Raw genomic sequence first — 20634 nt, forward strand, 5'->3', positions numbered from 1 at the left:
CACACACACACTCCCTGCCCCCTACACACGCACTCTCCCTGCCCCCTACACACACACACTCCCTGCCCCCTACACACACACTCCCTGCCCCCTACACACACACACTCCCTGCCCCCTACACACGCACTCTCCCTGCCCCCTACACACACACACTCCCTGCCCCCTACACACACACACTCCCTGCCCCCTACACACGCACTCCCTGCCCCCTACACACGCACACTCCCTGCCCCCTACACACGCACTCCCTGCCCCCTACACACGCACACTCCCTGCCCCCTACACACGCACACTCCCTGCCCCCTACACACGCACACTCCCTGCCCCCTACACACGCACACTCCCTGCCCCCTACACACGCACACTCCCTGCCCCCTACACACACACACTCCCTGCCCCCTACACACGCACACTCCCTGCCCCCTACACACACACTCTCCCTGCCCCCTACACACACACTCCCTGCCCCCTACACACGCACACTCCCTGCCCCCTACACACGCACACTCCCTGCCCCCTACACACGCACACTCCCTGCCCCCTACACATGCACACTCCCTGCCCGACACACGCACTCCCTGCCCCCTACACACACACACTCACTGCCCCCTACACACGCACACTCCCTGCCCCCTACACATGCACACTCCTTGCCCCCTACACACACACTCCCTGCCCTTACACACGCACACTCCTTGCCCCCTACACGCACACACTCCCTGCCCCCTACGCACACACTCCCTGCCCCCTACACACGCACACTCCCTGCCCCCTACACATGCACACCCCTGCACCCTACACACACACACTCCCTGCCCCCTACGCACGCACACTCCCTGCCCCCTACGCACACACTCCCTGCCCCCTACACACGCACACTCCCTGCCCCCTACACATGCACACTCCCTGCACCCTACACACACACTCCCTGCCCCTTACACACGCACACTCCCTGCCCCCTACACATGCACACTCCCTGCACCCTACACACACACTCCCTGCCCCTTACACACGCACACTCCTTGCCCCCTACACGCACACACTCCCTGCCCCCTGCACACGAACACTCCCTGCCCCCTACACACACACTCCCTGCCCCCTACACACGCACACTCCCTGCCCCCTACACATGCACACTCCCTGCCCCCTACACATGCACACACCCTGCACCCTACACACACACTCCCTGCCCCTTACACACGCACACTCCCTGCCCCTTACACACGCACACTCCTTGCCCCCTACACGCACACTCTCCCTGCCCCCTACACACGCACACACTCCTTGCCCCCTACACGCGCACACACTGCCTGCCCCCTACACACGCACACTCCCTGCCCCCTACACTGTAGGCACCTGGGTTGACCACTTCCTCACACAAAATGGAAGAACGCAAAGGTTACAGGGAAAAATGGACAGTTGCAAAGAGACAAGCAGTTTGCAGAATCCCCTGTGTATTCTAGCTGCTAAAGAAACCAGACAGCATTGTAACTAACGAGCTGCGCATATTAAGTAAGCGATTCCCGGTGATTCCCAGGCACAATGGACACAACAATTAGAAGAGATTGAAACATTCTATAGAAGGTCAGACATCCCGGCGCCAGTGGAGTCTGAAACAAAGGACACAAATAAGGTGGGAAGAACCGCCCAGTGATCGAGGAACAGCCCCGTTATTGAGGAAATTCAAATCAATCGATTGGGAAGAGACCCAATCAATTGCAAGTTTATAGAGGGTCCGCCCAGAAGCCCCTGGGACCTATAAAAGTCAGGTCCCAGGACTGATTCTTTCTTCTTGACCAGCCGGCCCTCCCAGCAGAACACCTTTGCAGCAGAAGATCTTGAGAAGGAGAGGCCTGGTCAGAAGCTGCCATCAAGTAAGTGTCATACAACGCACGCTACGAGAGTAGACACTCCTGACCCGTTTAGTCCACACCAACTGGAAGCCTGCGGATCCAGGACAAAGCAAGAGGCCATTGTTCCCTGATCCGGCAGTTCCTTTATTCCAGATAAGTATTGGCCTGTTAGTGGTAGGAATAGCCTAGTCTTTTAGTGTTATATGCATGAGTAGTAAATAACTGTGTAATAATAAACGTGTCTTGTTTGAACTTACTAACTGGTGTATTGAGTCATTCGTCTAAACTTGAATCTTGTGGCAGTATCATAAGGATACCTGGCGACTCTAGAGCTAAGGAATAAAACACAGCCAATTGAGTGTAAAGCACACTCACCCAGAACGAGCAACAACACACGGACACACTCACTGCCCCCTACACATGTACACACCCTGCACCCTACACACACACTCCCTGCCACCTACACACGCACATCACTGCCCCCTACACACGCACACTCCCTGCCCCTACACACGCACACTCCCTGCCCCTACACACGCACACTCCCTGCCCCCTACACACGCACATCACTGCCCCCTACACACGCACACTCCCTGCCCCCTACACACGCACATCACTGCCCCCTACACACGCACACTCCCTGCTCCCTACACACACACTCCCTGCCACACACTCACTTACTGTCACACGCTCACTCTCACTGCGATACACTCACTCACTCTCAGTCACACACTCACTCACTCTCACTGTCACAGTCACTCACTCTCACACGCTCACTCTCACTGCCACACGCTCACTCTCACTGCCACACGCTCACTCTCACTGCCACACGCTCACTCTCACTGCCACACGCTCACTCTCACTGCCACACGCTCACTCTCACTGCCACACACTCACTCTCACTGCCACACACTCACTCTCACTGCCACACACTCACTCTCACTGCCACACACTCACTCTCACTGCCACACACTCACTCTCACTGCCACACACTCACTCTCACTCTCACTGCCACACGCTCACTCTCACTGCCACACGCTCACTCTCACTGCCACACTCTCACTCTCACTGCCACACACTCACTCTCACTGCCACACACTCACTCTCACTGCCACACACTCACTCTCACTGCCACACACTCACTCTCACTGCCACACACTCACGCTCACTGCCACACGCTCACTCTCACTGCCACACGCTCACTCTCACTGCCACACGCTCACTCTCACTGCCACACGCTCACTCTCACTGCCACACGCTCACTCTCACTGCCACACTCTCACTCTCACTCTCACTGCCACACTCTCACTCTCACTGCCACACACTCACTCTCACTGCCACACACTCACTCTCACTGCCACACACTCACTCTCACTGCCACACACTCACTCTCACTGCCACACACTCACTCTCACTGCCACACGCTCACTCTCACTGCCACGCGCTCACTCTCACTGCCACACGCTCACTCTCACTGCCACACGCTCACTCTCACTGCCACACACTCACTCTCACTGCCACACACTCACTCTCACTGCCACACGCTCACTCTCACTGCCACACGCTCACTCTCACTGCCACACGCTCACTCTCACTGCCACACGCTCACTCTCACTGCCACACGCTCACTCTCACTGCCACACACTCACTCTCACTGCCACACACTCACTCTCACTGCCACACACTCACTCTCACTCTCACTGCCACACGCTCACTCTCACTGCCACACGCTCACTCTCACTCTCACTGCCACACGCTCACTCTCACTGCCACGCGCTCACTCTCACTGCCACACGCTCACTCTCACTGCCACGCGCTCACTCTCACTGCCACACTCTCACTGCCACGCGCTCACTCTCACTGCCACACGCTCACTCTCACTGCCACACGCTCACTCTCACTGCCACACGCTCACTCTCACTGCCACAAGCTCACTCTCACTGCCACACGCTCACTCTCACTGCCACGCGCTCACTCTCACTGCCACACGCTCACTCTCACTGCCACGCGCTCACTCTCACTGCCACACACTCACTCTCACTGCCACACACTCACTCTCACTGCCACACGCTCACTCTCACTGCCACACACTCACTGCCACACGCTCACTCTCACTGCCACACGCTCACTCTCACTGCCACACGCTCACTCTCACTGCCACACGCTCACTCTCACTGCCACGCGCTCACTCTCACTGCCACACACTCACTCTCACTGCCACACACTCACTCTCACTGCCACACACTCACTCTCACTGCCACACGCTCACTCTCACTGCCACACGCTCACTCTCACTCTCACTGCCACACGCTCACTCTCACTGCCACGCGCTCACTCTCACTGCCACGCGCTCACTCTCACTGCCACACGCTCACTCTCACTGCCACGCGCTCACTCTCACTGCCACGCGCTCACTCTCACTGCCACACTCTCACTCTCACTGCCACACGCTCACTCTCACTGCCACACGCTCACTCTCACTCCCACACGCTCACTCTCACTGCCACGCGCTCACTCTCACTGCCACGCGCTCACTCTCACTGCCACACGCTCACTCTCACTGCCACACGCTCACTCTCACTGCCACACACTCACTCTCACTGCCACACACTCACTCTCACTGCCACACGCTCACTCTCACTGCCACACACTCACTCTCACTGCCACACGCTCACTCTCACTCTCACACGCTCACTCTCACTGCCACGCGCTCACTCTCACTGCCACGCGCTCACTCTCACTGCCACACTCTCACTCTCACTCCCACACGCTCACTCTCACTCTCACTGCCACGCGCTCACTCTCACTGCCACACACTCACTGCCACACTCTCACTCTCACTGCCACACTCTCACTCTCACTCCCACACGCTCACTCTCACTCTCACTGCCACGCGCTCACTCTCACTGCCACACACTCACTCTCACTCCCACACGCTCACTCTCACTCTCACTGCCACACACTCACTCTCACTGCCACACGCTCACTCTCACTGCCACACACTCACTCTCACTGCCACACGCTCACTCTCACTGCCACACGCTCACTCTCACTGCCACACGCTCACTCTCACTGCCACACTCTCACTCTCACTGCCACACACTCACTCTCACTGCCACACGCTCACTCTCACTGCCACGCGCTCACTCTCACTGCCACACGCTCACTCTCACTGCCACACACTCACTCTCACTGCCACACACTCACTCTCACTGCCACGCGCTCACTCTCACTGCCACACGCTCACTCTCACTGCCACACACTCACTCTCACTGCCACACACTCACTCTCACTGCCACACACTCACTCTCACTGCCACACGCTCACTCTCACTGCCACACGCTCACTCTCACTGCCACACGCTCACTCTCACTGCCACACACTCACTCTCACTGCCACGCGCTCACTCTCACTGCCACACACTCACTCTCACTGCCACGCGCTCACTCTCACTGCCACACGCTCACTCTCACTGCCACACGCTCACTCTCACTGCCACACGCTCACTCTCACTGCCACACACTCACTCTCACTGCCACACGCTCACTGCCACACGCTCACTCTCACTGCCACGCGCTCACTCTCACTGCCACACTCTCACTGCCACACACTCACTCTCACTGCCACACGCTCACTCTCACTGCCACGCGCTCACTCTCACTCTCACTGCCACACACTCACTCTCACTGCCACACACTCACTCTCACTGCCACACACTCACTCTCACTGCCACGCGCTCACTCTCACTGCCACACACTCACTCTCACTGCCACACACTCACTCTCACTGCCACACACTCACTCTCACTGCCACACACTCACTCTCACTGCCACACACTCACTCTCACTGCCACACACTCACTCTCACTGCCACACGCTCACTCTCACTGCCACACGCTCACTCTCACTGCCACACGCTCACTCTCACTGCCACACGCTCACTCTCACTGCCACACGCTCACTCTCACTGCCACACGCTCACTCTCACTGCCACACGCTCACTCTCACTGCCACACGCTCACTCTCACTGCCACACGCTCACTCTCACTGCCACACGCTCACTCTCACTGCCACACGCTCACTCTCACTGCCACACGCTCACTCTCACTGCCACACGCTCACTCTCACTGCCACACGCTCACTCTCACTGCCACACGCTCACTCTCACTGCCACACGCTCACTCTCACTGCCACACGCTCACTCTCACTGCCACACGCTCACTCTCACTGCCACACGCTCACTCTCACTGCCACACGCTCACTCTCACTGCCACACGCTCACTCTCACTGCCACACGCTCACTCTCACTCCCACACGCTCACTCTCACTCCCACACGCTCACTCTCACTCCCACACGCTCACTCTCACTGCCACACGCTCACTCTCTCTGCCACACGCTCACTCTCACTGCCACACTCTCACTGCCACACGCTCACTCTCACTGCCACACGCTCACTCTCACTGCCACACGCTCACTCTCACTGCCACACGCTCACTCTCACTGCCACACGCTCACTCTCACTGCCACACGCTCACTCTCACTGCCACACTCTCACTCTCACTGCCACACGCTCACTCTCACTGCCACACGCTCACTCTCACTGCCACACGCTCACTCTCACTGCCACACGCTCACTGCCACACTCTCACTCTCACTGCCACACGCTCACTCTCACTGCCACACTCACTCTCACTGCCACACGCTCACTCTCACTGCCACCCGCTCACTCTCACTGCCACACGCTCACTCTCACTGCCACACGCTCACTCTCACTGCCACACGCTCACTCTCACTGCCACACACTCACTCTCACTGCCACACGCTCACTCTCACTGCCACACGCTCACTCTCACTGCCACACGCTCACTCTCACTGCCACACGCTCACTGCCACACTCTCACTCTCACTCCCACACGCTCACTCTCACTGCCACACGCTCACTCTCACTGCCACACGCTCACTCTCACTGCCACACGCTCACTCTCACTGCCACACGCTCACTCTCACTGCCACACGCTCACTCTCACTGCCACACGCTCACTCTCACTGCCACGCGCTCACTCTCACTGCCACACGCTCACTCTCACTGCCACACGCTCACTCTCACTGCCACGCGCTCACTCTCACTGCCACACGCTCACTCTCACTGCCACACGCTCACTCTCACTGCCACGCGCTCACTCTCACTGCCATGCGCTCACTCTCACTGCCACACGCTCACTCTCACTGCCACGCGCTCACTCTCACTGCCACGCGGTCACTCTCACTGCCACACACTCACCCACCGCCCACACTCAATGCCTATAGTGCAAGAGGACATTCAGCCCATCGAGTCTGCAGCGACCCTTCGAATGAGCATTCTGCCCACTTAAGAGTGTCCACCTTGCCCTATTCCCCCCTAATCCCATAACCTAACCATCCCTGGACATTTCGGGCAATTTTAGTATGGCCAATCCACCTAACCTGCACATCTTTGGACTGTGGGAGTAAACCCACGCAGACATGGAGATAAAATGCAAACTCCACAGTCACTCGAGGCTGGAAGTGAACCTGTGACCCTGGAGCTGTGAAGCAGCAGTGATAATAACTGTGCCGCCCTTCACTCACTGCTGCACTCACTCATTCCGAAGGTGAAATTTACAAAAGAATGTGGTTTTCAGTCTGGGCTAATGGACTGTGGTTTGACTGGGGAAGTCCCTGTGGAGTTAATGTGCTTTGCAGCCTGCAGAGATCATTTGTTTTTCAGCTTGTGGAGATGAGGGTAGAGTCAGCTTTTGGAGAAAGCTTTGGAGAGGGGTGTAGAATTCTGATCTGCCTGACGCTGAGTCCGCAATTCTCCCACAGTAAGATTGAGAGCTGTATATTCCTTTTCTTGTTGTTTAATGGAAAATTGAGTAGTAGTGTTTGAGGGGAAATTATAAGCTCTTCTTGTTAAAATGTTTATTATTGTAGTTATAATAAAAGTTTTGTTTTAAAAATAACTACGCCCTATTTTTTCATGCAATCACTCCTGGAGCAAAATGTTCTTTCCTCACAGTCTTAAAACAAACTAAAATATTGGGGTTTGGGCACAGCATCCGAGCCGCCGTTGGGGTCCGAACTGGGATCGTAATAGCGGAAGCGTAAAACATTCAGGGTGAAGGTGATAACTAAGGGTTTGATCCATGAGGACAACTTCATTAATGCATCAGGCATTGGGAAACATCACGATGGCCAGCATGTGCTGAGATGTTACCCTGGGTGATATGATTCACGGATGTTACCTGTGATATGATTCACGGATGTTACTTGTCTAATATAATTCACGGATGTTACCCTGTGTGATATGATTCACAGATGTTGCCTGTATGATATGATTCACGGATGTTACCTGTATATGATTCATGGATGTTACCCTGCGTGATATGATTCACAGATGTTGCCTGTATGATATGATTCACGATGTTACGCTGTGTGATATGATTCATGGATGTTACCTGTATATGATTCACGGATGTTACCCTGTGTGATATGATTCACGATGTTACCCGAGTGATATGATTCACGGATGTTACCCGTGTGATATGATTCACGGATGTTACCCGAGTGATATGATTCACGGATGTTACCTGTGATATGATTCACGGATGTTACCTGTGATATGATTCACGGATGTTACCGGTGATATGATTCACGGATGTTACCTGTGATATGATTCACGGATGTTACCCTGTATATGATTCACGGATGTTACCCGAGTGATATGATTCACGGATGTTACCCGAGTGATATGATTCACGGATGGTACCTGTTATATGATTCACGGATGTTACCCTATGTGATATGATTCACGGATGTTACCCTGTATGATATGATTCACGGATGTTACTTGTGATATGATTCACGGATGTTACCCTATGTGATATGATTCACGGATGTTACCTGTATGATATGATTCACGGATGTTGCCTGTATGATATGATTCACGGATGTTACACTGTATAATATGATTCACGGATGTTACCCTGTATGATATGATTCACGGATGTTACACTGTATGATATGATTCACGGATGTTGCCTGTATGATATGATTCACGGATGTTACCCTATGTGATATGATTCACGGATGTTACCTGTATGATATGATTCACGGATGTTGCCTGTATGATATGATTCACGGATGTTACCCTGTATGATATGATTCACGGATGTTACCCTGTATGATATGATTCACGGATGTTGCCTGTATGATATGATTCACGGATGTTACCCTGTATGATATGATTCACGGATGTTACCTGTGATATGATTCACGGATGTTACCCTATGTGATATGATTCACGGATGTTACCTGTATATGATTCACGGATGTTACCCTATGTGATATGATTCACGGATGTTACCCTATGTGATATGATTCACGGATGTTACCCTGTATAATATGATTCACGGATGTTACCCTGTATGATATGATTCACGCATGTTGCCTGTATGATATGATTCACGGATGTTACCCTGTATGATATGATTCACGGATGTTACCTGTGATATGATTCACGGATGTTACCCTATGTGATATGATTCACGGATGTTACCTGTATATGATTCACGGATGTTACCCTATGTGATATGATTCACGGATGTTACCCTGTATAATATGATTCACGGATGTTACCCTGTGTGATACGATTCACGGATGTTACCCTGGGTGATACGATTCACGGATGTTACCCTGGGTGATACGATTCACGGATGTCACGTATGATATGATTCACGGATGTTGCCTGTATGATATGATTCACGGATGTTACGTATGATATGATTCACGGATGTTACCTGTATATGATTCACGGATGTTACCCTGGGTGATACGATTCACGGATGTTACCCTGTATAATACGATTCACGGATGTTACCCTGTATGATATGATTCACGGATGTTGCCTGTATGATATGATTCACGGATGTTGCCTGTATGATATGATTCACGGATGTCGCCTGTATGATATGATTCACGGATGTCGCCTGTATGATATGATTCACGGATGTTACCTGTATGATATGATTCACGGATGTCGCCTGTATATGATTCACGGATGTTACCCTGTATGATATGATTCACGGATGTCACCTGTATGATATGATTCACGGATGTCGCCTGTATGATATGATTCACGGATGTTACCCTGTGTGATGTGATTCACGGATGTTACCCTGTGTGATACGATTCACGGATGTTACCCTGTGTGATGTGATTCACGGATGTTACCCTGTATGATACGATTCACCTATGTTACCTGTATGATACGATTCACGGATGTTACCTGTATGATATGATTCACGGATGTTACCCTGTATGATATGATTCACGGATGTTACCCTGTGTGATATGATTCACGGATTTACGCTGTGTGATGTGATTCACGGATGTTACCCTGTGTGATACGATTCACCTATGTTACCTGTATGATACGATTCACGGATGTTACCTGTATGATATTCACGGATGTTACCCTGTATGATATGATTCACGGATGTTACCCTGTGTGATATGATTCACGGATGTTACGCTGTGTGATATGATTCATGGATGTTACCTGTATAATATGATTCACGGATGTTACCTTATGATATGATTCACGGATGTTACCTGTATGATATGATTCACGGATGTTACCCTGTGTGATATGATTCACGGATGTTACGCTGTGTGATATGATTCATGGATGTTACCTGTATGATATGATTCACGGATGTTACCCTGTGTGATATGATTCACGGATGTTACCCTGTGTGATATGATTCACGGATGTTACCCTGTGTGATATGATTCACGGATGTTACCCTGTGTTTTTCTCCCTCAGATGAGCCGTCTGCCAGATGCAGCTAAGAAGCAGACAACCCTCCCTTGACATCGAAGGATGCCGCACGGCGCATAATTTCTCAGCACACTAGTGACCGTCACCGTATTGGACGAATGTCAGGGCTCAGCAGTGAGGACAGTTTATGCTGGTATAGCCACCTGGGGTGGCCACTTACAAAGTGAAATATGGCCACTTGCAAAGAATCACGGGATATATGGCCAATGCAGGATCCAGATGAACTCAGATCTTAAGTGTATATTTGCCACTAGATAACCAGAAACTATCGAAACCCTCGGCCGATTTGCATTCTAATGGCCCATTTTCCCAGAACAAAAGACTTGTACTCAGGTATCAGATACAGATCCAGACTCATCGGCGCCACTCCCTTCACCCAGGAAGCCCAACCAGCCAAGGTCAATGACCGCCCAGGACACGCCCAGCCATCAAGGCACCCGCCCCTTTATTGGCTCAAATCGAAGGCAGTAATCGAAGGCTGCTGAATTATTGGGTCCAAAGCTGAGGCGCCCAAAAGAGCGCGAAACCCCCGAAGGATAAAGATACACTACCATGTGTTCAGTCTCTTGGCCCCGGCTTCTGCCTAAAACCAATTCCAGCACCACAACCAGAAGCAAGTTCAAGACCAACGATCGCTACCAGATGGATGAGCCCAGCAGAAACAAAGTCACTTCTCCAGACCCAGACACGCAAGATCCGAACAAAGGCCTTGTTCTAAGCCGGGTGCCTGAAGTTAAGTACAGGTTGTTGGAGTGTTAGGTGTAATTTAGCTTGTAGTGTTTTACGTTGCATGTCAAAGTAATTCTTGTGTAAATAAACTATCATTGAACTTGAACTAACTAACTGGTTGTTGGGTCTTTGATCCATATCCAGCTAAACTTGTGGTGGTATCATTTGATAACTGGCGACTCTGAAAAGCAATATCATCATTAATAACTGTCATATTAGTATCCAGTTAAAAAGAGCAACATTATTGACGTCTCCGAGCCGAATTGGTAACACTGGTACAGGCAGATGCTGGATGCAGGGAGCGAACAGGGTGCCAGCAATTGGACGACCACTGGGGACAAGGGTCATGCTGAGTGCAAGGGAGATGACGAGCATCTGGAGTCGTCCATAATGCTGAATGGTCCAGCAGAATGCACGTGGCGAACTAGCGGAGATGCTGGATGATCTGTGTGCCATGGACTCTGTTGTGGAGGAGTCCTTGTGGAGCATGAGCACTGCTGTGACCCTGAGCTCCGAGTACGCGCTTAATCCATTGACAGATTGGCGACTCTCATGGATAGGCAGCTAATCTCTCCAATAAATTTTATTTTCTTCAACTGTTGAATAGGATGAATTAATTGCTGGGAAATTAGAATACTCTTCCTTTTATTCATTTGCTGCACATTTGAAATTGAATTTTCTTTTCTCTGGGGCAAAATCCTGATATTTTATCTGCCTTGTTCCACCAGTCGATTTATCCGTGGTGCGGTATTGGGGTATGTTCGGACTTGCAAGCCCTTATTTGGGCACGACTTTCTGGAGGTCAATGCCTGTGGGAGGGGAGGCATCAACCAGGGTCATCTAGATGTACCACTCTGAAATGTAAACTCAAGACACACTGGTCACAAGCAGGGGTCTACACTGGGTGCTATTGCTTTATTTAAATTTGAAGAGTTATGTTAATGATCCGGGTGAATTTACTTTAATTTGTTCCATCTTTAGTTTAAATTTACCACCTTAAATATCATACTGCACTCAAGCCAGAAGTGTATAGAATCATAGAATCCCTACAGTGCAGAAAGAGGCCATTCGGCCCTTTGAGTCTGCACCGACCTCCACGGCAGCACCCTACCTAGGCCCTATCTCTGTAACCCCATCTAACCGTTGGATACTAAGAGGCAATTTATCATGGCCAATCCACCTAACCTGCACATATTTGGACTTGGGAGGAAACTGGAGAACCCGGAGGAAACCCACGCAGACACGGGGCAGTCTCCACACAGTCACCCGAGGCCAGAATTGTCATGTGTGCTGCATTGGTGTGAGACTAAGCATTGCATTTCAGAGATCTCATAAAATGGATGAGTGTTGTGTGTTTGGGATGATGGTGATGTGAGAAGGCAGGGCAGTACCTGTCTGAAGAGCTGCTGGATCAGAGCATCCCTAGTGCCCCTGCTCCCTTGAAGGTTCCGCATTGCAGCCTCATTGCCCTCGCCGTCTTGATGCCTAGCATCAGCATCTGAGTCCTTGTTGGTGTCCACATTTGAGGCAGGTACAGCAGCATCATTGACCTCCTGTTCAGAAGTTGTCCCCAAGAGCAAGGTTTTGAAGGGAGCAGCTGACCACGCGAATGAATGACACATACTGCAGGGCATTAGAACCTTATCTTCAGCAGCCCAATGGTCTTCTCTACCACAGCCCATGCGGATACATGGCAGTGGTTGTATCTTTCCTCAGACCCTGGGCTGCTGCCTCACGGCACTGAGGACCCGGTTTTGATCCCAGGCCCGGGTCATTGTCCGTGTGGAGTTTGCACATTCATCCCGTGCTGCTGTGCAGAGAGACCTGGGTGTGCTAGGGCATGAGTCACAGAAAGTTGCTTTACAGGGGCAACAGGTGATTCAGAAGGCGAATGGAATTTTGTCCTTCATTACTAGAGGGATGGAGTTTAAGACTAGGGAGGTTATGCTTCAATTGTATAAGGTGTTAGTGAGGCCACACCTGGAGTATTGTGTTCAGTTTTGGTCTCCTTACTTGAGAAAGGATGTACTGGCACTGGAGGGTGTGCAGAGGAGATTCACTAGGTTAATCCCAGAGCTGAAGGGGTTGGATTACGAGGAGAGGTTGAGTAGACTGGGACTGTACTCGTTGGAATTTAGAAGGATGAGGGGGGATCTTATAGAAACATATAAAATTATGAAGGGAATAGATAAGATAGATGCGGGTAGGTTGTTTCCACTGGCGGGTGACAGCAGAACTAGGGGGCATAGCCTCAAAATAAGGGGAAGTAGATTTAGGACTGAGTTTAGGAGGAACTTCTTCACCCAAAGGGTTGTGAATCTATGGAATTCCTTGCCCAGTGAAGCAGTTGAGGCTCCTTCATTAAATGTTTTTAAGGTAAAGATAGATAGTTGTTTGAAGAATAAAGGGATTAAGGGTTATGGTGTTCGGGCCGGAAAGTGGAGCTGAGTCCACAAAAGATCAGCCATGATCTCATTGAATGGTGGAGCAGGCTTGAGGGGCCAGATGGCCTACTCCTGCTCCTAGTTCCTATGTTCTTATGTCTGTGTGGGTCTCACCCCACAAATCCAAAGGTGCAGGGTAGGTGGATTGGCCACGCTAAATTGCCCCTTAATTGGAAAAAAATTGGGTACTTTAACTTTTTTTTTTTGGTTGCTGAAAGGCGTCATCAGCCATCTTTTCAGTAGGTAATCCTTGTCGTCAATCAACCACCTGTCTGGACAAGCTGGGGCAGCGAACAGCCTGGGCATCTGTGAGTGACAAAGAATATATGCATCGTGCAAGCTGCCAGGGTACCTTGCCTACACCTGCAGAATCTGGGTCTTGTGGTCAGATACACTCTGAATGTTTATCGAGTGAAGCTCTTTTCTGTTCACAAAGGCACCCGGCTGGCGAGCTGGTGCCTTGATGGCCACAAGGGTGCAATCAATGGCACCGATGATGCAGGGGACCGCTCAATGGCTGTGAATCCTCTCACCCACCTGCTCAGCCTGGCTGACCTGTACTGTCCTGAAATGAATGAATCTGCTCACACTCTTGAACAGGGTGTCAGTGGTCCCCATGATGTGGAGATGCCGGCGTTGGACTGGAGTGAGCACAGTAAGAAGTCTTACAACACCAGGTTAAAGTCGAACAGGTTTGTTTCAAATCACTAGCTTTTGGAGCGCAGCTCCTTCCTCAGGTGATTCACCTGAGGAAGTAGCAGTGCTCCGAAAACTAGTTATTTGAAACAAACCTGTTCGACTTTAACCTGGTGTTGTAAGACTTCTTCGGGTGTCAGTGACACAGCTGTGTGCAGCTGACTGAGAGATTCCACATAAATCAGCCATAGTTCCCTCCGAGGATCTGGAGGCAAAAAGGTTTAGTGCCACCATGACCTTCAGAGCCACTGGCATTGGGTGTCCTCCCAAACAATTGAAGGCTATCTCAGGCCCAATCATCTGGCAGATGCTCATCATGGCTTCCCTTGAAAGCTGGAGCTTTCGTCGCTGCCTGTAAACCCTGGCTCCTGGGTAGTGGTGCATTCTGTGGGGTGGTCTCCTTGCCCTCTCTACTGTCCCTGACTATCCTGTGCTTGCACCTCTGAAACCACCAGGCCTCCTCATTCTCGGTTCTCTCTCCTCCTCCTCCTCAAAGGAGGTGCTGTGTCAAATAGACAATACCTATCAGCAGGTTGGCTAATGGGGCTCCCTCAAGGACCCAAACCTTTGGTGCCAGAGGACAGAAATGTTGGTTGAGCTCCACACTCTCATTTACCCAAGACAGAAAACATTCATCAATACTCCAAAACACTAAATTACATCACCCCGACAAACGCTTAACTCCTCAGCCGACTTTTATCCTGCCCAAGAATGTGAAAGTCACAAATTCAGTTGGTCCGCCTGCCCACGAGACGAGCTTAAGATTGCACCAACAATGTTAAATTCGGGGAAATTGGGGTTTTAATCCCATTATTTGCATCCCTTATTGTTGATAGCTGCACCGCCGATCCGTGCCTGCTGAGTGAAATATTGCGTGAGTGCACAATGACGTCGGGATGTCTGCCCATCATCATCAGACACCATTTCAGGGTCTCCCGGGTCGGACCTGCGCCCACCCAGACACCGTAAAATTCTATCCTATTTTTTATCTTAACATTGCAATGTACTTATCCACTTCAAAGTGTATTGCCTGTTAAATAGTTTTGTCATAAACTTGTAAATAAGTTGGTAAAGTATAATGCCTCTTGTAGTCTTCTGTATCCAGCATAAGAACCCATCTTTCTTATATTTTCTGAAAGTGGGAAGAAACAATTTTTGAAGAGAGACCCCGGGTTAGTCATGACTTGGCCAACAAATTATTTGACACGCTTTCTAGCTTCTTCCCCACTGTTGCCAGACTCCTAAACAACCCTCTTATGGACTGAACTGATCTCTTCACACATCATCTCGACTGAGTAGTGTCATGGGAATGTCCCTTTAAGAAATGTTTTTGTGTCATCACATGGCTTTAGTGATATCATTGTGTGGGTGGAGCTGGGCTGTGGCTCTTGGAGTTGGTTTTACTTTTGTTTTGAGTTGGAACTGGTTTTGTACTACACAGGTTGAAAAGAAGGGTTTCTCTATCGTTATTTTAGAAGCTGTTTCCAGACTACTTGGTAACTTAACAGAGATAACTGCTTTCCGGAAGGAATTCAAACCTGCTGTTTGAACAAGGAAATAAGTGTATCAATAACAAGTCTTAAAGACAGTAAGAGTGCCGTATGCTGGGCTACACCTTTGAAAAGGGTTCTTTTGGTTTATGGGATCTTATTATTGAATTGGAACAGTTAAAGGGGATATTTATTAAGGGTTGTACATAGAGTACTATAGCTGTGTGGGGTCTTTATGTTTGTAGTTGATAAAAATGCTTACTGTATGTGTTTATAAAAATGTTAAACCAAATTCGTAGAATAAAGCTTGTTTTTTGATTAAAAAGGCCTAAGAACTATGTTGAATAACACCTGAAAGGCAAGCTCTTATTTTGCCCTATGTTTTTTTCATGTATGGAACGATCTATCTCAGGGCTGGGCAAACTTTTCCGTGCAAGGGCCACATTCAGAAATTCACAATTTTAAAGGGCCGCATAGTATATTAAGTAAAATAATTAATATTTAAAATAGCCAAAATAAAAGGTTTTTAAAGAAAAAAAAAGCAATTAATTTTTATTAATTAATATTTTAAAGTAGAAACTTCACATGAAACACATGTTGTGCCGAGCAATGATCACCCTACTCAAGTCAACGTATCCACCCTATACCAGTAACCCAACAGCCCCCCCCCCCCCATTAACCTTAAAATTAAAAAAAATAAAAATTTAAAAAATAAATTAAAAAAAAAAAGATTTTTAAATTTTTTTTAATGACTTGATCTTAGTGGGCCGCATAAAGACCTTTGGCGGGCCGCATGCGGCCCGTAGTTTGCCCACCCCTGATCTATCTGGACTGTATCCAGAACAATACTTTTCATTGTACCTCGGTACACATGATAATAAACAAATCCAAAAAGTAATATCTCTTAATAGTTACTTTTCTTGGGGGGGACTTGGTTCACTTTCTCAGACCCAAAATAAGAGTCTGTGTGAAGTTGCTGCCTTGAACGCAGGCGAGGCTGATGGTGAGAGAGTGCTCCAATCTAAGGTAGTCGAAAGTTGGGGCTAGAGTTATAATCCACTTCAATTGTACCCCTGCAGGTCTCCCTGCCCCAAGTCTGAAATCCTCTCGGTCTGTCACCCTCCCCCTCAGGCTCAACCTGAAGTTTGTCCCCACTGCTCCCCCCGCCCCCACATGTCCTACTCCCCCATTGAAGCCCAACACCCTCCCAATTCCTGCAGGCCTGGCCCAACCTGTGGGCCGACCTCCAAAACCCCTGACCCCCCCCCCCCCCCCCCCCCCCACCCCGATAGGCCGAAGGGCCTTTTCTGCGCTGCCTGACCCTATGACTGAATGAGAAGTGATCTCATTGAAACATATAAGATTCTAGGTCAGCACGGTGGTTAGCATTGCTGCCTTACAACGCCGAAGATCCGTGTTCGATCCCAGCCCTGGGTCACTGTCTGTGTGGAGCTTGCACATTTTCTCCATGACTGCGTGGGTCTCACCCCCACAACCCGAAAAGGTGTGCAGGGTAGATGGATTGGCCACGCTAAATTACTCCTTAATTGGAAAAAAAATAACTAGGTACACTAAATTTATAGAAAAACAAACCTATAAGTTTCTGAGGGGATATGTTTGGGTAGGTGGATCCTCTTGTGGGGGAGAGTGGAATCAGGGGACATAGTTTAAGAATAACACAACTACTATTTAACGCACAAATTAGAAGAATTTCTTTCTCTCAAAGAGTAGTTAGTATGTAGAGTGTGCTCTCCCCCAGAAAGCAGGAGACTGGGTCATTGGATTCATTCAATGCGTGGTTAGACTGACGAGAGAATCGAGGGGTGAGGACGACAAAGTGGATTTGAGGCATATCGAGATTAGTCATGATCTTTTTGAATGGCACAACAGGCTGCAAGAGCTGAATGGCCTCCTCCCGCTCCTAATGTACTTGTGTAAAAGCTATTTTTTTTAGGAGAGCCAACCCATAAGATCCTTTCATTTGCCTCCTGCTCAGTTGTGGATAGCAAGAAAAGAACTCTCAGCTGCCAGTGTGAGCTATATCATTCTTTCCCACTGATGTAAATTGTTACAAAATTTTAAAATCTGAACAAAGATTTTTAACTGTAGTTTACTGGACAATAGAAGCTGATCACAACGGATAACAAGAAAGTTGATAATGGGAGCAAAAATAATAAACATTTCACTGGGCAGATTTTTTTTGGATTGGGTTATTGGATTTGTTTATTGTCACATGTACCGAGGTACAGTGAAAAGTATTGTTTTGCGTGCAGCTCAGACAGATCATTCTGTACATGAAAAGAAAATACATAAACGAGCAAACATAAAATAATAGGGCAAACATTTCCCCTCAAACTCATTAGCAATCCTGCATTTTTAAAAAATGTTACAAAGCCAATGCGCAAACTGGAAAAGGCAAGCCCTTAATCCCTCCTTGCTTGTTTCAAAAATCAATCAAATTGAATTGATGGTCCCCACAAAGAGTCATATTAGACCCAAGCTAAGAGGAACAGACATTACCACTGATTTCACACTTGATCTTAGCCTAAAGGCTGATAAGGGATCCTGTACACAATTATTAAATATTCCAGTAGATGGTTTCCAACAGTTCTGGTGCCCTCTCTATGAAGACAACTGAACACAACTAATTTTTATTATCTGCATCATGATGATCTTGGTTAGGCTACAGCTAGAGTAGTGTGTGCAGTTCTGGAATCCACATTATAGGAGGGATGTGATCGCACTGGAAAAGGTGCAGAGGAGATATACCAGGATGTTGCCTGGGCTGGAGAGTTTTAGCTATGAAGAGCGATTGAATAGACTGGAGGTGTTTTCCTTGGAGAAGAGGAGACTCGGGCGGGGGGGGGGGGGGGATGATTGAGATGTATAAAATTATCAAGGGCATAGATAGAGTAGACGGGACAAAACTTTTCCCCTTCTCTCCTTGGTGGAGGGATCAATGACCAGGGAGCAGAGATTTAAGATGAGGGGCAGGAGGTACAGAGGGGGTGTGAGGAAAAATATTTTCACCCAGAGGGTGGTGGGAGTCTGGAACTCACTGCCTGAAAGGGTGGTGGAGGCAGAGACCCTCAGAACATTTCAGATGTATTTCGATGTGCACTTGTGATGTCAAGGCAGACAAGGCCAAGTGCTGGAAAATGGGATTAGAATAGTTAGGTAGTTATTGTTGACCGGTGCAGACTCAATGGGCTGAAGGGCCTTTTCTGTGCTGTAGATCTCTATTACCTGACAACACTGTACCAGATCTCAGACTTTGACCAATAATTCAATATCTATAAAAGAAATGCAGTGTGCCCATGACTGCTGTAGTAAAATCAGCTAATTTAGGACGGATGGAAATTGCAATCAATTCGCAAGGTACGTTCATGTAAATGAATCACATATTATTTGCACATATTAATACAAGAGGTACAAAACTATAAGAAAAAATATTGAATATATTTCCTGAGTAATTTTGACCCAATCTAGAGTGGTTCAGAGTTCAACTTTCACCCTCGACCTGGCATGAAAGGAAAAAAAGCAAAAACAGGAAAGTTCAAAAGATCATCGATAGCAGCACAATAAATGTCGGCCAAGCCAGCGACATCCACATCCCAGCAATTTATATATTTTAAAAATCACCATGACCTTGAATATCAAAGCTGTGTGCATTTAATAAGGAATAATGAAATTATCCAGTGCATAACATTGGGAACATGAGGACTTCCGGTGGCGGCGCTGAGCAGTTAAGCCGCACATTCAGCGGCTCCCGCGGTGAACGGACTTTGGGGCTCTTTTCAGGGCCCCCAATGGAGCTGTAGCGGCAAACCCCAACGGGGGAAGAGGGCAGTAGTCGACCCCAATGGTCCCATGGTCTGGACCAGGAGTGGGGCAGAGAAAAAGCCGAAGAAAGCACCTCTGGAAAAACAGGGGCAGGAAGATAAAATGGTGGCCGGCGGAGACCTCGAGGAGCTGAGGAAGTGGGTCCAGGAACAGCAGGCAACTCTGCTGCGCTGCTTCCAGGAGCTGAAGTTGGAGCTGCTGGAGTCCCTGAAGGTAACTAACAGGGAGCTGATGGAGACCCAGACAGCCCAGGGGGCTGCGATCCGGGAGCTGCAGCAGCAGGCCGCCGAAAGGGAGGACGAGGTCGTGGCCGTGGTCGGGAAGGTGGAGATGCACGAGGCGCTCCATAAAAGATGGCAGGAGTGGTTCGAGGAGCTGGATAACCGGTCGAGGAGGAAGAATTTGCGGATCCTGGGCCTCACGGAGGGGGTGGAGGGGTCGGACCTAGCGGCCTATGTGGTGATTATGCTAAACTCGCTGATGGGGGCTGGGTCCTTCCAGGGGCCCCTGGAGTTGGAGGGGGCCCACAGAATTCTGGCTAGGAGGCCCAAGCCGAACGAGCCGCTGCGGGCGGTGCTGGTGAGGTTTCATCGGTTCGCGAGTGTGTGCTCCGGTGGGCCAAGAAGGAGCGGAGCAGCAAGTGGGAGAACACGGAGGTGCGGATCTTCCAGGACTGGAGTGCGGAGGGGGCGAGGCGGAGGGCCGGATTTAACCGGACG

At 49.7% G+C, this 20634-nt stretch overlaps 1 protein-coding gene and 1 pseudogene across 1 annotated transcript in view; both read right to left on the bottom strand.

Moving 5' to 3' along the window:
- Positions 1-20634, bottom strand: part of coasy (CoA synthase) — a 99539-nt gene that overhangs the window by 17206 nt on the left and 61699 nt on the right. The window lies entirely within an intron of this gene.
- On the bottom strand, positions 18432-18636 carry LOC119954582 (annotated as a pseudogene).

This window comes from Scyliorhinus canicula, chromosome 19, assembly GCF_902713615.1.
Source record: "Scyliorhinus canicula chromosome 19, sScyCan1.1, whole genome shotgun sequence".
NCBI lineage: Eukaryota > Metazoa > Chordata > Chondrichthyes > Carcharhiniformes > Scyliorhinidae > Scyliorhinus > Scyliorhinus canicula.